Source organism: Gallus gallus, chromosome 2 (assembly GCF_016699485.2).
Source record: "Gallus gallus isolate bGalGal1 chromosome 2, bGalGal1.mat.broiler.GRCg7b, whole genome shotgun sequence".
Taxonomy (NCBI): Eukaryota; Metazoa; Chordata; class Aves; order Galliformes; family Phasianidae; genus Gallus; species Gallus gallus.
In genome coordinates this window covers 32,223,118-32,241,698 of record NC_052533.1, presented here as the reverse complement: position 1 = coordinate 32,241,698, position 18,581 = coordinate 32,223,118, and the positions used below count along the sequence as shown (strand labels likewise).

The window sequence follows — 18,581 nt, the reverse complement described above, 5'->3', positions numbered from 1 at the left end:
CGAGATCATCCCCTGTACCCATGTTTCTGTAATCAGGTTTAATTCTCCTGTCAACAGCCAAATGAGATGACACGAGGCCGTCAGGCTGTGCAAACCATGTCAACTTCAGAGCCACTCACCTTCAGTCAGCTTCTTGCTTCTGACAAAACGTCACAGTTTGGAGCATGACTCACCCTCCTCTGCAGCAAGTTTTAATTGAAATCACATCGTCAAAGAGCTGCAGCTGGGCACTGCTGTGCTCCTTGGTGATCACACACGCAAAGGGAACAACATGAACAGAGTTCCACCTAAAGGGGAAGAAATCCACACACCTGGAAGCGCTCACATCCTCAGAGCAAAGATCAAACCTCCCTCATACCAGCTGGGGTGTCACAGAGATGTTGCTCAGTGGGGATCCAGCCCACTAACCTGGTGCTGAGCTCTCCCAGCTCACTCAGTGCCTTTTACACAGATATCAGTGGCAGCATTGTCCGGTGTACACATTATGGAGAGACAGTCAAAAATGGTATATCAATGATAGCATCTTTAATAGCCATAAAAATAAAGTGAGGAAGACAGGGGGTGATAAATAAAGAGCAACCCGTATTGATCCATCTGCATCTGGTTGTTAGATTTCTTATACAGTTCATGGGAACAAAAATCTGTCAGTTTGTCTTCATAATAAACTGCTTCCCATTACCAGGCAGTGGGTGATCTCATGGGCTTTAAAGGAACATGCAAGAGAGATCCACAAAAAAGGATATGATGAGGATTATTAATACAGCAATAAATTTCATCAGCCTTGCCTCTTAAAGCTGGGACAACTGCGCTCTGCAATAAATATAATAATAATAGTCAGAAGCTCTTCTGCAGCTCCGTCATGTCCCTGTGTCAGGTTTAGCATATGGCTTACGGTATGCGCTGCTTTGGGAAGACTGTGGTTAGTGCCAGACTGCATCTGCAGGCAAGCATAGAGGGGATTCTGGAGTACGTGTGCTTGGTAGGCTCCATGTGCTCACCAACGTGTGCTCACCAACATGTGAGTATTTTTCCATTTGAGATCCCATGTGCTTGAGGCTACTGCTGGCTCCACAGAGGGATGTCTGAGCACTGAGCACACTGCTCACTTCCAGTCACGACACCCGCTTATATCTTTTGGACAGGAACAGCGACGTTTGTAGTAAAGACACAGCACTAAGCGCAGGGCTCAGAAGTGCTCCCAGTTTTCTATTGATTTGAACTGCTGAACGTAATTTCTGCTGGGTTTTGAACATGGTGCTATTCTGAAGCATCGCTCTGTGTTACGATGCATAGAGCTTCTCCCATGGTGTTTGCCCACCTCAGCTTTTGGCCTTCTGCAATACAAACCCACTGGCTTCTCTCCCACCAGATTCTTAGATTCCCATTTCCTTCACCTGAGTCACAAGAGGGAGGAAGCCCTGTTGTAGACACATGGGTGGCTATTATCTTCCAGAAGCACAGCTCCTTGAATTCCAGCCTCTTCAGCAGCACTATGGCTTGTTTTCCCAAAGAGTGCAAGGTGAGATGAGGAGGGACAGCCTGTTGTCCCAGGCCAGGAACACACAGGTTTCTTCATGGAGAAGACGTGGTGCCTTCATGGGAATGAACAGGGCTGTTCCCTGCTGCAGCTCTCCTTACCCCATGCCTCCGGGGCTCCCCAGGCATTTTGGGTGCTATTGTACACTGTATTTAATGCATGTCCCTTTGAGGAGAGAGACAGAGGAGTGCTGAGCGATATTGTTATAAACAAACCTTTAGCTCAGTGGAGTTGTTTGTCAGGCTTGAGTTCCTCATCCTGCTTGTTTACACATAGGCAGACACACACACATACATACACACACTTAAATAACTTCTGCCGCTTAGAGCTCCATCACTCCCTTTGTCCTTGTATCCTTTCCTCTAATGTTTATGACCCGTTTTCAAAGGCATGTGCTGGTATCTGATGATCTGTGTCTCTTCAAGTCTGTGCACAGACACGCAATCCCGCTGCCTGGCAGTGCTTCCAGGGACAGCCGTCCTGCCGGCTCCCCTCCTCTGCCCCTTTCCGTGGATAAAAATGACTGATGGAGCCCATTACTTATCTATCAGATAATAGATCTACTTCAACACAGATTCCTTATGAAACTCTCTCTTAGCAAAATTTTTTTCTGGATGTAGAGGAGGCGTTGGACTAAAACGTTGCTTTCCTGGGTGAGTCAATTTAGCATTTAAATTCTTTCTCTCTACTGACTTCTTTTGTGGATAATTGGTCCTCTATGTACAGCAGAATTGAGCTGATCCATACTTTTGTGGTAAGGAAAAAGTCATTTTTGTAGTAAAAATTCCTCCCCATAAGGCTGACAGCATCATGGCTTGTGAACGTGATTAAGATGTGTTCTGCAGAATCCTGACACCTGAACTGGAAGGTGGTGCCACCAAAGGGACTGAGTTACTTTCTGTTTGTTCTAAAGCTTTGCCAGTGATTAGGAGGAGAGAAGAAACTGTTTTGTAGCTTTGGCCCACATTTCAGTGCACTGTGCCCTGTTACACTGAATGCAGAACAGTTCAAACCCAGGAAAAATGTGAACCAGCAGCAAGAGGCTTGGCTCATTTCTGTGCTCATGGCTGTGCTTCTGCTCTGTCTCTGCGGTTCTTGGATTCCATTTGCACATTGTACTTCCCAGCTGCACCAAACCCATGCAAATGCCTCCAAACCCAGTGAAAATATGGTTTGCTTGCCAGTTCACGATGCTTTTTTGACAAAAGGAAAGATGCTTCCAGATGAAATTCCAAGACCTCACTCCCAGGCCAACATTTCTCTCACAAGGAATTCACAAACTCTTCGAGGTACAACATCTGGAGCTCGGCAGCTGTGGCAGGGCCTGGTTATCAGACAGACAGCTTCCCACCCTGGGAAAGGCAGGCTGAGCTGGCAGCCCCGTACTTTCCTGGCTCTCTCTGCAGACAGCAGGATGTACTTGAGGGCTCCTGGAGGGCCCAGCACTCACACAAAGCCCTCCCAGCACTGCAGATGGACCCCCTTCCCTTCACATCCCATCCCATGCCCGTCAGCTCCTCAGGACCTGCCCTTCACCTTCCCTGCACCATGTGGCATTTCTTCTTCACTCCTTTTCCTTGCAGACTGATGTGCCCATTCCCTGGCACTCTGAGAAGCAGATAGAGGCTGCAGCGGCCGTTTTCTATGTATCTTTGTGGGGGATGTATAGATGGCTACAGATTTCAGTTTGGCAAAACTCCCAGACATAGCTTTTGCAGAAGTATATATGACTGAAACAACCTAAAAATAACCCGGTGGCATCACAGAGTGTGTGTGAAGTTGGGAGATGCAGATGCAGAAGGTGCAGACCACTTCCCTACGTGCATCCATGTCTCAGGGAACGCCTCTGTGGTGGTGTGGCTCCAACCTTGGTCTTTGTGCCTTCCTGGTCTGAAGGACTTGGCTTGGGAGATTGCTCCTTCTTCACTCCACTTCAGGGAGTGGCTGATGGAGGGTTTTGCTGAACACTTTGTACATCTGAAATGAGCTCCCTGAGAGGTACACAGTTTTGCAAAAAGGGGGGTGCTGGTTGACCCCAGCCAGCAGCACCTCTTCAGCAGTGACCAAGGTCCCATGTGTGGGCAGTGCAGCACGGAGCAGAGCCAGGGCTCCCTGTCTTAGGACCTTGCTCTTCACAAGCATTGTGAAGTGCTCAAAAACATCCAGCTGCTCTCCTGTGCAATTAGTTCTAATATTATCTGCTTTAGAGAAATAGATTGAAATTAGCTTCAGCAGGTTTACCTTCATTTGTAATGGCAGCGCCTGAGAATCAGCAAAGTTCTCCACAAATCCAATGCCCCAAATGAATATATGAATATATTGAGAAATTAGCATGAAATGGACTACATAGCAAACTTATTTCACGTCTCCAGACAATGACAAATGAAAATCAAGAATCTCTGCAGCTTCCTGGAAGAAAAAAAGAACATCTTATTGAATAAATTACGCTTGAAAAGGCAGCTGTGTTTTCTTAATGGTCAGAGATTGATTCTCAGGACCAGAAGCCTGAACCAGCAAGCAAAGTACCTGCTTCTGTCTGCCCCATCCTGACGGTTCGTGGCAGCAGAGCTGAGTAAATAATCCTCAGAAGATAATTTACTCACACAAAAGCTTTCTTTTCTTTTTTTTTTTCCCTGCTTACCAAATGTCAGTACCTTGATTGTGGCTTCCTCTAATTTATTTGTAATTCAAATTTAGTTGTTCAATTTATTATCTTTCTTCTTTTCCAACAGGTTAGATAGACTGTGAAGGGTCTGCTGCAAGTATTTCAACCTGTCTGTTTCTAAGAGGGCTGAGTTCATCACCAACTCCACTACGCAGGGCTGGGTTTTTCCTCCCTCTGCATCAGTGCAGGATCAGGAAAAGTTGTTTGGGTTGCTGCTAATAGGTTTTGTTCTGCTGGAGGAGGTTTGCTTCAGTCCTGGGAAAGCAATGATACCACAAGGTCTGCTGTGTATGAGCACAGTTGAAATGCAAATCTTCTTTTTATTGCCTTCACTTGAAATAACAGCACCTGCAGCCATGGGCCAGCCAACCCCTTGGGCAGACCCTCATCTGGCTGCCAGGTGCCTGGGCTCCAGCAAAGTGTCCAGAGGAGCTGGGACCTAGCTGTGTTAAGTAGTATCCTTCCTAAATGCACTAACTGTAGAGATCACAATGAAGAGAAATGGTTGCAGCAATGGTGAATGAAGGATTTTGTCCCTCATTAGGCAGGTTTGAGCTCAAGGCTCTGCTACAGCTTTGTCATCTCAGCCCAGCACTTTTGCTACATGGCAGAATTCAAGCGTGCAGATTTCAAACGGGCTTTCCATGGGTACTCATGCAATCCAGACTCCATCCCTTGAATGTCTATGGAAAGCAAACAGAAAAGAGATGGGAAATCTTGGCAAAGGGAATCCATTTCCAAACCACAGCCCAGTTAACACAGTCCCTGCTGCATCCTCTGGATGTGAAAGGTAAAACCACAGATCAGAAACGAGTCAGCATCAGTCAGCCACATCTTGGACAGGACACCAGCTCTCCATGAGTGTTTGCTGCCATTCATACTGCCGCTTATCTCTCTTTCTGCATAACATGGTTATAAATAATTATGTATTGTTGTCTCTCTGCACTCGGTGCTGGTGAGGCTGCACCTCAAGTACTGTGCTCAGTTATGGGCCCCTCACTACAAGAAAGAGATCAAGGCCCTGGTGCATGTCCAGAGAAGGGCAATGAAGCTGTGAGGGGTCTGGAGCACAAGTCTTATGGGGAGCAGCTGAGGCAGCTGGGATGGTTTGATTTGGAGAAGAGGAGACTCAGAGGAGACCTTATCAATCTCAGCAATGACCTGAAAGGAGGTTGTGGTGAGGTGCCTCAGCCTCTTCTCCCGAGTAACAGTGATAGAGTGAGAGGCTCAGGTTGGATATTAGGAAAAAATTCTTCTCAGAAAGAGTGGTGATGTATTGGGATGGGCTAATTAGGGAGGTGATAGAGTCACCATCCCTGGAGTTGTTCAAGAAACGTGTAGATGTGGCACTGAGGGACATGGATAGTGGGCATTGTGGGGGTGGGTTGTTGGTTGGACTCAATGATCTTAGAGGTCTTTTCCAACCTCAGTGATTGTGTGACTCTACGAAAAGGACACTCTTAACCAATAACTCATGTAAATCTGAGTAAGAGATGGATTTATTATTCTATTAGTGATAGGACTAGAGGGAATGGCTTCAAGCTGCTCCAGGGAAGGTTCAGGCTGGACGTTAGGAAATACTACTTCTCTGAAAGGGTGGTCAGGCACTGGAATGGGCTGCCCAGAGAGGTGGTGGAGTCACTGAGCCTGGTGGTGTTCAAAGAGCGTTTGGATGTTGTGTTGAGGGACATGGTTTAGTGGGAACCATTGGTGATGGGTGAATGGTTGGACTGGATGACCCTGTGGGTCTTTTCCAATCTTAGCAATTCTATGATTCTATGATACTATGATTCTATGATTCTACTATAGAACAGTGCTTCCCAGTTAGAGTATGGAGACCTGAGCTAGGAGGAAAGCTGTAGGATGGGGTTGAGTTACTGGAGTCCTTCTTCACATGATCAAAAAGACATAGCTGTTGTTCAGAAAAGCTCATGGACCAACAAGACAGCCAGCAGATAAAGGCAGGGACAAAAACAATTGTAACATAAAGTTGTAGGTTAAAATAAATTTCAGTTATCCCAGTTGCTGCCTTTCTGTACCGCTGACAGAGCAAACCTTCATGGTAAAAGCTGAGGAGGAGCAGGAAGGAGCCAAGGCCTTGTGGGTAATTCAGGAGGAACATGCTATGCATGCAAGGAGCTACTGAAAAATACATGAGAGAAGTTTGGCTAAAAAATGTACTGTGAAAATGCTGGCTTCCTTGGAAAACCCATGAGCAATAAGCAGAAAGAAGTAAAAAGGCATCCCACTGAGAACAGACTGCTCTCATACCTGACCTGGCTAGAAAAGAGGGCTCCTGCCCTCTCCTTGCAGCCACCAGCACCTGCACCACAATGAGGGCTGCGGGCAGCCCAGCTGATGCCCATGGCAGAGCCCCATGGAAACCCTCAGGCAGAAGGAGAGGGCCTCAGCTGCTTCAAGATGTTACAACGGTTTCCCTACATTCTTACAACACTTTTAGTGGCACCAGTCCTGGTCAGCACACAGTGAGGACATTCACGAATAGACCATCACAGAGCTCGTTCTTGTACCTCCCCTCCCCAGCAAGATGGGACTGGGAAGAATAAGCACTTACAGAACCCTTGAAACAGGCCACAATTAGAAGTGGCTGAAAAGAGAAGGAAAAAATAACACTGTCTTTTTTTATTTTTCACCTGATTTCAAGAGGAAAACAAAATTCTCCTAGTTGTATATCTCTAATCTATGGAAAGGAGGCTTCACACAGAGTTGTTTTATTTTCTTCAAAGCAGTTGAGACATCCCAAATTGATAACTTAGCATTTCATGTTACGATGTCAGAAGGAGAGATTGGGTCTTTAAAGTACTAAAATGATTTTTTTCTTTGCATAAAAAGGAATGAATTCTTTGCTCCTATCATTCTGCCATGCTCTGTGGAGAGCTCAGCGAGTCTACAGACTTTCAGGACAACCTGTCACAGCCTCTAGGAACACACTAAATAACTGTTAACCAAAGCATGAAATATGAAACACAGCACAAGACAGAATGAAGTGAAACTCTGCTCTGCTTTCAAATCATGCATAAGCAGATTCCCGTGCAATAGGCACAGCTGATTTTTTCCACTTCCCCTGTGTTTCCCTTGTGTTCTAAAAAAAAAATAGTCACAAAATATTCCACCTACTTCAAGTCTTTGTTATCCTAAGCTGGATCTTATAAAAAATGAGCAGGGAAAGCACCAATACATCTGCAGATGTGCTTTACTTGCTGGTTTTTAAGTCAGGAGAGCAGCGCAGCTGCCCCTGGAGGGTTTCTCTCCATGCCCCCAAGTAGTTGGGGTGCAGGTGGGGCTAAGATCACCCTTGCCCAGCTCCAAGGTGGCAATTTATGGATGTTGTTATGTATAGGGTGCACATTAAAATCACCTAAATGTGGTTATTCGGTCCTTTTCACTCCGCTTTGCAGCTCTGCAGCTCTTTGCTGGTGAGCCAGCTTCCATCCTGGCTCAGGCTATGGTTGAGATTTGGTAACTCAGCCCACACTTGTGCAGTCGAGCAGCTTCCAGTGCTGTGCAGAGCTGCAGCTTCTGCCTTCCTCCTTCCCACACAAACAGGCCCAAAACCCTATGGCTTTCAGTGATGGATCTCCCTGCAGCATAGCCATGTTTGGAAGGAAAAAACCCACAGATGTATGCTCTGCCTTGCAGCTTCATTGGAAGAAACAAGAGTAGCAGGCTCTGGAAATAAATCTGCCTCTCGCTCAGCACCAGATCACCGACAAGTGTTCGTCCATCTGCCATCAGCAGTCAAACCGTGCGTCCGTCGGTGAGGTGTTACAGTGGTGTAATTGAGTGAGGCTGTTTTGGAGTGGGCTCCGTGCCCACATGGTGGGGCTGCTGGGGACTGAGATGCTCCTCGGGATCTTCTGGTGATGGGTGGGAATGGTGGATCGGTGCCAGTGATGGAGGGAGCTCAGCACAGCTGTCCCTCAAATCCTTGTGCTGGGGTCTCATCTGCAGCTCCTCGTATCAGTTACTGGCCCCAGCACTGAACCTCTGCCCTAGCATTTGGGTGTCAGTCCCTATTGTCATCACTCATTCTGTGATGTCCTTACACGGGCAGAAGGCGCACGTGCTTGTGTTACATTCCCTGCAATATTGCAGCAGCTGGCAGTGTGACCTGTGCTTCCCAGGGCGGTGATGTCCCTCCAGGGGCTTGGCTGGTCATGGAACCCACAGACGGAGCCATCAAGTTCTGCAAGGCCTCCCAAAAATGTTGCCTGCATCTGCACCACTGTGTCCCATAACACTGCAATGTGACAGAGACCCCAAGGAAAATGGAGTCAGGAAGATTATGCTGAAGTTATAGCTCATTAAAGGAAAGCACACAGAGATGTTTTTATGTCGCTGTTACTTATAAAAGAGCCAGTTAAGACCGCTTATTACAGTAATTACAGCAGCGTAAAGAGAGACCTAGCAAAGATTACAGCACTTAGTATACCATCATTGGGGCTTAAATGAAACATATTTAGGACTCAAACAAGGCATTTCCCACGTGGCAGGGCAAGAGATGAAGAGGGCAGGAGATGTCTGCATGGGTAGCTTGGGTGGCTGCAGTGTCCCCAGCCCCAAGAGAGGGGCAGAGTTGGGACACAGGACCAGGTGGGTGACTTTTCAGGGGACAGCTTAAGGAACTCTTCTTAACCACCTCCATCACACCGGCTGCTGCAGGGATCATGAATCAAGAAAGAAACTGTGAAGGACCTACTTCTACCATGTGACACGATGCCCTAGTAAATCCCCCGCTTACACCCCCAGCTTCCAGAGCTGGGAGGAACTGGACCATGGAATTTAATAGCCCTGCTGGGACTTGTCCTCCCTTAATTTATCCAGACCCCCTCTGATAAAGAATTTATGTTGTCACCTCTGAAGTTGGTGTCATCTCAGACCATGTACTCTTCTACAGCTGGATTTATACCAACATCTACTTAAAACTCTCTTCAACCCTTTTCATTACTTATACAAACAACTTTGTCCTGCTTTGTTTCATAAAGCCCATATTTTCAGAGCAGACTCTCCCACTGCAGAATTTGCCAAATTGATAAAAAAATTCCAGACTCCTCTTCCCTATACATCTCTCTCAGTCCTTCACAGAATCTGCATCTCTGCATGGCCCCATGCAGGGAGCATCTCACAGGGCATCCCTATGCAGTCTGCTGCCTTCCTTCTTGCTGGCACTTCCAGATATTCCCCAGCACTCTCTAAGATCATAGAATCATAGAATGGCCTGGGTTGAAAAGGACAATAATGATCATCTAGTTTCAATCCCCTGCTATGTGCAGGATCACCAACCACCAGACCAGGCTGCCCAGAGCCACATCCAGATGCTCCATGATGTCTGTCACTCTCACCTTGCAAGGGTGAAGCCCTCACAGAAATCACAAACCTGGTTTGGCTACTCTTGACTCTGTGGTTTATGAACTGACTGCAGTGTCTATAATTTCTATCCCACTTCCACAAGGTCACGGGGTCTCAGTAGGTGATGCTCACTGCAGTACTCATGCCTCCACAGCTGCATTTTTAACCAAACACTGATTCACTCTCAGCTGGTTTGCTTTTCCTTGAATTATTTCTTCATTCACAGTTTGCTGAGGAATCAAGACTGGAGATGCCTGCAGCCATCTCCTCTCCCACAGCTCAGCTTCTGCTGCAGCCAAATTCTCCTTCCTTTGATTGGCTCTGCAGCCCTAGGGGGCACCCAGTTGAGCACACACTGCACATGAGATGATGCAGATCGTGTTTTCTCTCAAAGGAGTACAATGTGTGTTTGGCTCCACACAACTGGATTCCAGTCTCCCAGAAGGAAGCATGGCATTCGACAAGGCGTTGCTCAGGTTGGGTTGTCAGGTTACAGCCATCTGGAGTATGTGGGAAGCCAGGTCAGCCAGCAGCATACGTTTCACCCCTTAACAAATATCCAGATGGTGCTTGCCCTGCTGAGCAGTGTCCTTTACAACATCAGTGGCCTTGCGTGGAGCTCTTCTCCAGTTGCCCTCACAGAAAAGGGTAGGACAGGAAAAATACAGGAAAACATTTTCCTTTTTAAATCCAATTTAGGGGATTTAGAAAGGACATGATGATTTTTTAAGGGCTCCTATGACGTGGTGGTGAAAATGAGCGTGCAAACAAATGCGTGTGAGAACTAATGATTTGTGTGCCAGTGTTCAGCAGGGGATTGAGTTCCTATTAATTGCAGAGGAGTTGGGCTAGGTGACCTTTAAGGTTCCTTCCAACTGAAATGGTTCTATGATACTATGATTCTTCACCCTTTTAGCAGAAGCTCCACGCCAGACCTTTGCTGGCCTGGGGTGGCTTTCCTGCTTGCAGTGATGTGTGCAGGTGGCATCACTGCTCAAAAAGGGTGGGCACTGGGGAGATCTGGTGCCAAACCAAGCAGATGAGTGTCTTCAGGTCACAGAAATGGCTGATCTTTGGGGAATCCATAGAAAATCTTGACAGCTGGCAGCCTGTCCCAGGGATACCCACCCCAGCACCCACCGCAACTGTGATATCCATGGGCTCTGCATGCACCCATGCACCGCCCCTGCACTGAGACCACCAACACCTGACTGGCATTATCGCAGTTACATGGCCATCAACTGACTGCCCCTATTGAGAACAAGCCTGATTTACACCAGTGTAACCCAGCCAGCTTGGATTTCCACCTCTGCAGCTGTAAGCAGATGCATCAGTTCTCCGTAGCCAAGCCTGCTTCTGAAACCTGCTCTCTTTTATAGAGGTAATTAAGCCCCTCGTGTGCAGCCTTGACATTAAAACATATTTAGATTTAAAAGCAGTGTTTTGTAATAATGTATTTTTTTCTTTTTTCTTTTTCTTTTAGCCAGATGTGTTTGAATACCAGAGTTGAGCAGACACCTCCGACTGGCTGATGCATGCCTGGTTCATTTTTCCATTCAATCCATTTTCTCTGAAAATGAGATATAAGCAATGAATTCAATACAGTTTTATTGGATCCAATGCACTGCCACTAAAACAAATATATGTACACTCAGGCCACTACACTTTTATTAAAACAAATAGAATTTAATTCAAACCAGCATTCAATAGCTACGGCTTGGGTTTGTGGGGTTTTTTTTTCCTTTTTTTGTGAGTGTGTATGTTTTAAAAGGGATGAAATTAAATCCTCCTGGTACTTCTCAGTATGTTCTCACAATCAGATTCATTTGACCTAGGCAATGTGTATTTATTATAGGTAACACATTTTTATTAAACAGAAATTTACAGAAACTAGATGCAGACAGAAACCCGAACCACATGTAAGGTTAGATCAGGAGGACAGGGAGGAGGGTTCTCTGATGGTTATTTGTTATGCTGGTAAAAAGCACTCCGTTCTACTCAGGATTTATTTCTTTTTCAGACTACCACACTTGGGGTGATGGATTTCTTCTCAAAAAAGAACTCTTGGAAGTCAGTGACTTTCTAGAAAAACCACACTGGCAGATACAGGTAGACCATGGAGAAGTGTTCACTGTTCTCTACAGCGGGACAATAGGACTAAAATACTTGATAAGTAGAGGGGCTGTGGTGACGGGTGTGGAGCAGGGGTCTGGTGCAGTGAGATCAACACAGAAATGAAACTGGGTCATCGTTTACAACAGTGATATTTGCTTAATCACATTTCCACACCTGTGTTCATAGGTGAGATTTTTTGCAGACATTTTAGAAAGTCTTCTTCCTTTTCTCATAATGTGTTCCTGAAAGTCCAGCCCAGATTTCCATGTCTGGTGAATAAAAACCATAATTTTACAAAAGCCCTAATTTGCACTTCCTAAACCTTTACAGCACATCATTCCTACGGACCCATCCTTTGAAAAGGAGAGGTCATCACCTTTCCTAGTCCCGTCTCTTTTTCCACTTCAGTTTCTCAGAGAATGGTGTAGACCTCAGGGTAACAGTTTTAAATTGAAAGAGTGTGGATTTATATGAGATATAAGGAAGAAATTATTCACAGTGAGGGAGGTGAGGCACCGGCACAGCTGCCCATAAAGCTGTGGATGCCCCATCCCTGAAGGTGCTCAAGGCCAAGTTGGATGGGGCCCTTGGCCAGCCTGAGCTGGTGGGTAGCAGCCTTGCCCACACCGGGGGGGGGGGGGGCGGAACTGGCTGATTTTTAAGATACCTTCCAACCGAGTGCAAGCAATTCCATAGTTCTATGATTCTAGTATAGAACCACAGAATCTTAGAATCATAGAATTGCTCAGGTTGGAAAAGACCTTGAAGATCATCAATTCACCATTCAACTTTTGTTTTGAGAACCTTTTGCAGAAGAGGAACTGGTGTTGCTCTGCAAGCCAAACTGTTTTCTCCCTAAGAAAAACACTCTGGGGAGGCTGGTCAGATGTGCCCGGGTGATAGAGGAACCCAGGTCTCAGTCCAAGGCAGGAGAATGTGCGCATTTAATTCCCACTGGCTCATTTCTTTCCTTTGTTGTTGGTAAAGTTCTGGAAGGGAAAAGGACATAATTCCATAATCTTGTATGAAAAGTAACTGTAGCATATGGTAATAGCCTCCTTTGAGCTCATGGCTGTGACAGGGATGGGGATGCCAGCAATGCAGCCATCCAAGAGGCACCTTGGCTGCACTCAGACCTGCCACTATGGGAGACAAGCACATCTACAGCCACTGAAGCATAATTCTGATTGCTGCATGAGCCCCACTGGGGCTGATGGAAGATGTTGGGTTTACAGATGTCTTGGCAGGATTGGTGTCGGAAGGGAGTGCACAGAAATAGGGAGGTTCAGCAAGAGCGGCATCTCCTGATGCACCCTCTGGTTTATCCTCCCACATGCTACAAGGCACTGAGCTGTGTTGACCTTCCCTCCTGAATCAAGGGCTCTCTCTGGAGTGTCAGTCAGGAAAGCATCATTAGATAGCGGTGGTGGGGGTGCACCATCCCCTCCATATGGGCTGAACAGCTGCCTTTGCAGACTCCCCAGCCAGGGGAGCAAAGGATTAAGTTCGAGACCCATATCCAGACATCCTCCCCCGCATTGTGCTGAATGGCAGCACGGTGCAGGTGACAAAATGCTTCCCCTATTTCCAATCCACTTTGTCAGAGGCCAGCTACTGCTCCCGTGCCTCCTTCTCAGTGACGACATTTCCAGTCAGCAGCTCGGCAGCTGCACCTGCCTGTCAGGCTTCTCCTCCCTGCCAGCCTGGTGCAGGGAGAGGAAAAATCCCGACCCGACTCCGAACAATTTTAATTAATACTGACATTCATCAAGCCACAGAGGAAACAACTGCTGCTTGTTGCTTGGCTTCAAATGAAAATAGTAGAAATAAATGGAACTGTCAGAAAGTTGTAGACCATCCCATCTTCAATACAGCTAATGCGCAGAGAAATGAGTTGTGAGCAGCAAAAGATACAGAAGCTTGTGGAGAAGCCAATGGGCTGCCCAAGAACAGGCTTTCTCTGACAGGCAGGCTGCTTCCAAAATCACCCCACTTGCAGACACACAGCTCAACTTGGGATGCTGGAGGCAAGCTGATAACTGTCAACCTGGTCTGCACCTTTCTGCAGGCAGTGGACCCTGACCCCTGCACAGTTTGGGCACACCATGCTCTGGATATCCTCTGGTGCATTCAAAGCCAAAAGTCAGGGTCTCCCAGGAACTGCTTCTTGTCTGCCTCACTCCTACTGATGGAGCAAACAGGTCTGGTACAGGATTACCCTGATAGAAAAGGCAAATAGTTGCACTGCATCAGTGTAAAATCTAAACAGAACGTGCTTGTTCTTCTCATAAAATCATTAAGCTGCAAAAAATCTCTAAGTCCATGTTCCAACCATCACCACCAGGTCCACTAAATCGTGTCCCAACAAGCCATCTACAAGCCATCCGAGAAGCAATCCTACAATCCATCTTACCCATTTGCTGGTCATCCACAAACATTTTCAGTGTTGTTGGAGAAGCTTTAGCATTATCTCACCTTTCTATCAGGAAGGATGTTTCTTTCTGCTTATTGACAGCTAAAAGTGCTTCCTTGAACTCCTCCGTAATATCTATTTCCTGGGCAAGAGATAACACCTGAGCTGATACCCACAGAACTTTATTAAAAACAACCAACCAACAAATTGTGAACCTGTTAGAACTTTGTATTCCAAACTAATTTTTGTAGGGCAGGAAAAGCTGATTTGTAATCCCTCTGGGAAGGTTAGCTCCTGCTGTGGCCCGAGAAAGGCCTATGGAGACCCCAGGCACAGATATCTCTGGTGATGATTTGGGCTACGAATATTCTGACACATACCTGCATTGACACCAAGTATCTGTCAAGATTAAGTAGTTCTGTCTTCCAGGAAGCAAGTCATGTAATGACTCATCAGTCTTTCCCAGCTCTGAAGTAGCAAATCAAGACACAAACACTTCCAAACTCATGTTCACTTTTTTACCTTACATGCATACTGCACGAGTAGACTTATGAAATTCTGTGAAGTGTTCAGAAATTACAGAATCTGACCCTGATGGTGTTTAAAAGCTGTAGGCCCCAAAACTGAAGGGCAGACACACACAGCCCTGCATGGATGATTGCTGTAGAATGAGAATTCTGGATTCAGACACAGCATTCAACCCATCAGAATATCTTCATGACCCTTATTTTTAAAGTAATTGCTTAATATAGTACAATAAAGCAGTCATCCTATAGTGACTTTCAGATGGGCCCTCCAATTCTGAAAAATAACTGTGAATGATAAATTATTCTTCCAATATCACCGAAGTAAAATTCACCTCTTTTTCCTCTCTTAGCTCTAGCCAGTAGCAACTGTTGACTGCTGATAGCTTACAGGCAGCACATTTCCATTTCAGGAAACAAATATTGTTTTATTTCATCGAAAAAAATATCCCCCATAATGTCAGCTATAAAATACAGTAACTGGTCTTCAGCAGTACACTGAATAATACACACCTAAGTGTATTGGAGCACATAAATTCATCAGATGGTGCAGGCCAGGGGGCTTGTGGAGTGGAAGGGATTTGTCTCTTGTCCCCCCCAAGGGAGAACTGTCACCCCACCGCTGAGATATCGTTTGAGTGGTGACTCTCCTGGGGCAGAACAGGTAGAACTTGCTGAGTCTGTTTGTGATGTGCTTATCTTTTATTGACATTCATACCCTGTAATAACTCAGGGAATATAAATAGAAAATATATCCACTCAAAACGTTCTTTGGATCCTGAAATGACAAATTCCTACTGCAGGAAAGAGACTAACTGGGTTCCTGCCAGCCTACTCCCTGTGGGCAAATACCTTGCCATCTTCTGTGGTTGGTTTCCAGAAGTGTGCGCTTGTGGGGATGTGTCAGAAAGCATAAAAGAAAATCATAAGTAGTGTTAATACCGCTGACATGATGTTAAAGCCTACTAGCAGCAGTTCAGCAGTTACATCATCTATGCTTGCAAGGATGATCTACATTTCCCCTACTTATTTTCCTGAATTTTTGTGAGCCTTGTTCTATTATTTTTATCCCCCTGACATTCTCCTCTGATCTTTCTTCCGTCTTCTCTAAGCACTATAAGATGTCCTCTTAACAGCCTTAGAGAGATATTCCTACTTAGCTTTGTGGTGGTAAAGCTAAGTAAGTGTTGAATCTCATTTTCACATACATTCTAACAAAGAAATAAAATAGCATCGAATGTAACAAAATACATTTTTCAGGCTAAATGAACAGTTTTAATTGTTTTTTTTTTTTTTTTTTTTTCCATGCTGGTAATGATTTTTTTCAATGCTGTGTTATTTCCATTATGGCTTGCTTTGTAATTCCTAATCCATGTCAATTTTGAGCAACTAATTGAGAGTTAAAACACAATATAGCCTCTTTAAAATGAGAAGCATCTTGCCTATACTAATGAACAACTTTGCTTGTTATCGTTAAGTTTATACAGCACTTTTTTACAGTGTGAACTTCTATTTCACCCTCCTGTAGCTCTCCCATCAAATGGGTATCATTATGAACAGTTTTGTCAAGAACAACAAAAATTAGTTGATCTGAAATTTCAGTGAAATAATCAGACTGTGTCTTCTGATTTTGTCACTCTGGGGGAGGTTTGGTTTAGCTCCCAAACCATGACTTCCAACAGATGGACTTACATTAAGTTGGATTTGCCACCCTTGCACCAGTAGGGAAGATGTAAGCTGTAGGCAGTCTCATGGAGAAAAGCACAGCCTACCTCTAATTTCAACCTATGCATCTCCCTTTTAATGTAAACAATCAATCACTATGGAAGAAAGTGCAATACCAGTCTTTTCCCCACTGAGGTCAAGTAGTGACTTTGAAGTGAGAGAACGGGATTCACCGACAGAATGATAGACAGTTCGCACATGCTATGTTTAATTGAAATGAATGAACTTGATTATTTGGTTTCCAATAAAGCAAAAGAAATGGCACGTAAGTCCATAAATAATTAAGAATCTTTGGTTGTTTCTTTGTTATTATTTTTGATGCTGAGAAGTGGGTCACTCGGTATGTGCATAAACAAAGAAGATAAATGGCTGGAAGAGGAATGAATTTTCCATAACCTGATTAAAGGATACGTCTGGCTCCTCGGAGAATGTTATAGTGCTTAACGATTTTGTTGTTGCTGTTCTTAATGTGTCTAATGTTTGCTGTTTAAGAAAATCAAGAAAAATGTTAAAAGGTTGCTCCAGAAGGGAGCTGCCAGCCAAGGGGAGGATACAGCTGTATTTAGCCAGCAAATTCTCCTCCAGCAGACTGAGAGGAGAGAGGATTCCTCTCCTCTGCAAATTCCTCCACCTTCACGCAGGGTAAAACCTCACTTCACCTAAAATGAGGGCTGGTAAACTCCCCAGGTCTCGTGTGCTCTTTGTGGCCTGGGACTGGGGAAGAAATCCCAGCACTCTCAATGTAGAATTACCTTTATGGACTGAAGATGTTCTTCAGCACCCACTTCTCCGGGGCAGGGCATAGCTGCTGCTGCCCGAGAGAAAGCATGAATGTCCCAGGATTCCACTGCATAGAAACAGGCTCTGCAAGCCCATCAATTTGCACAGATTCCTGGTGTTAGCACTCCCCAGTCACTTCATGAAGGTCCCTTTTCCCCCCAGCTGCTATATTAAAACCCAAGCGTTCCCAGGACAGCCTGTGCTCTTTTGGCAGCGGCTGTGAGATCGGACTTAAAATACCGGTGGGCTGTGTTGTTGTGTTAGCATGCTGCTGGTGTGGCTCTGCAAAGTACAAATCCAGTGGAGGGAACTGGCAGATATTGGCAGTTCATAGCAGCAAAAGTTGAGGAAAGATGCATTGAAACCAAAAGACAGTTCCCCAGCCTGAGGGCTTCCTCTCCACCAAACTGTGAAAGTCTGCCACAGACAAATGGAGGCGTGAGAATCCCTAAAATAGTTAGGTACAAAAAATCCTTATTATGATAATATACAGAGATTCCTTTGTGGTGTGAAATGACAGGCACCTTAGCCACAGCAGGTGCTGTTAGCGATCCCCTAAATGACAGTTATGAGGATGATGACAGTAATAATATACCTTTGAAGGATAAAGCCTTTATTAAAGAAAAATTAAGTAAATTAATTCCTTCTATTCCTCAGTAATTTGTTTAGGGTCACAGAAAGGTTGAATTCAGCTCTCTTTAGAGTCAATGCTTTTCAGGCAGGAACCTGCGTCTTCTTTGGAGAAGCTCTGTTTGTTTCTTGCAGATATATTTGCTTTTTGCATAGCTGCTGCCATAATATCATCAAGCCGGTCTTTGTTAGCGAGGGATCCTTTTCACATCGCTCACCATTTTAGTTCCCATAACAACAGAATGCATTTGTATCAGAAACTCAGCTTCTCTCAGCTCTTTTGGGGTAAGATTGTTTCTTCCAGCTAAAAGAAGCTCAGGGCACACTAGAGCTTTGTGCAAAGCAGGAAACTTGTGTAGTTTAACACAGCAGGTGATGCCACGAAGTGCTGAATTACCTTATTTAAACAACACCTCCAGGTGAAGTGACAGTTTCAAATGTCTGCAGCTTTTGGCTGGGTTTATACCTCTTGCAGCCAGAGATTGCTACCCCATATCTGCGTTTTCTAATTAAGATATGAAATACATGTTGTTGAATGTGCCTTTTTAGATTCCAACAGATTCATTGTGTTTTTATGAAATCACACAGCCATACCAAAGTTGGCCAGCCTAGCGAGGTTTATCTTCAGCCTATAGCTCTTTCCCTGAATTCAATACTGCAGGCACAATTTAATGCAAACCCAATTTATGACTTAATGCTCCAGGGACCATGGTGGGAGATTGTTACATTATTCTTTTCTAATCCTATTTGTGTTTTAATTTGCTAAGTCTGTAATGAGGTGCATGCCTTGAATAGATTCAAGATCTTTCACATTGCTTTTGA

The 18,581-nt window shown here is 45.2% G+C and overlaps 1 long non-coding RNA gene across 1 annotated transcript; it reads left to right on the top strand.

Annotated features, from left to right (window-relative positions):
• Positions 1-1,969: 1,969 nt before the first annotated feature.
• Positions 1,970-11,986, top strand: LOC121110066. The gene is made up of 3 exons (XR_006938579.1): positions 1,970-2,190; positions 7,863-10,953; positions 11,056-11,986. It is a non-coding gene; the product is annotated as an uncharacterized LOC121110066 (long non-coding RNA).
• Positions 11,987-18,581: the final 6,595 nt, after the last annotated feature.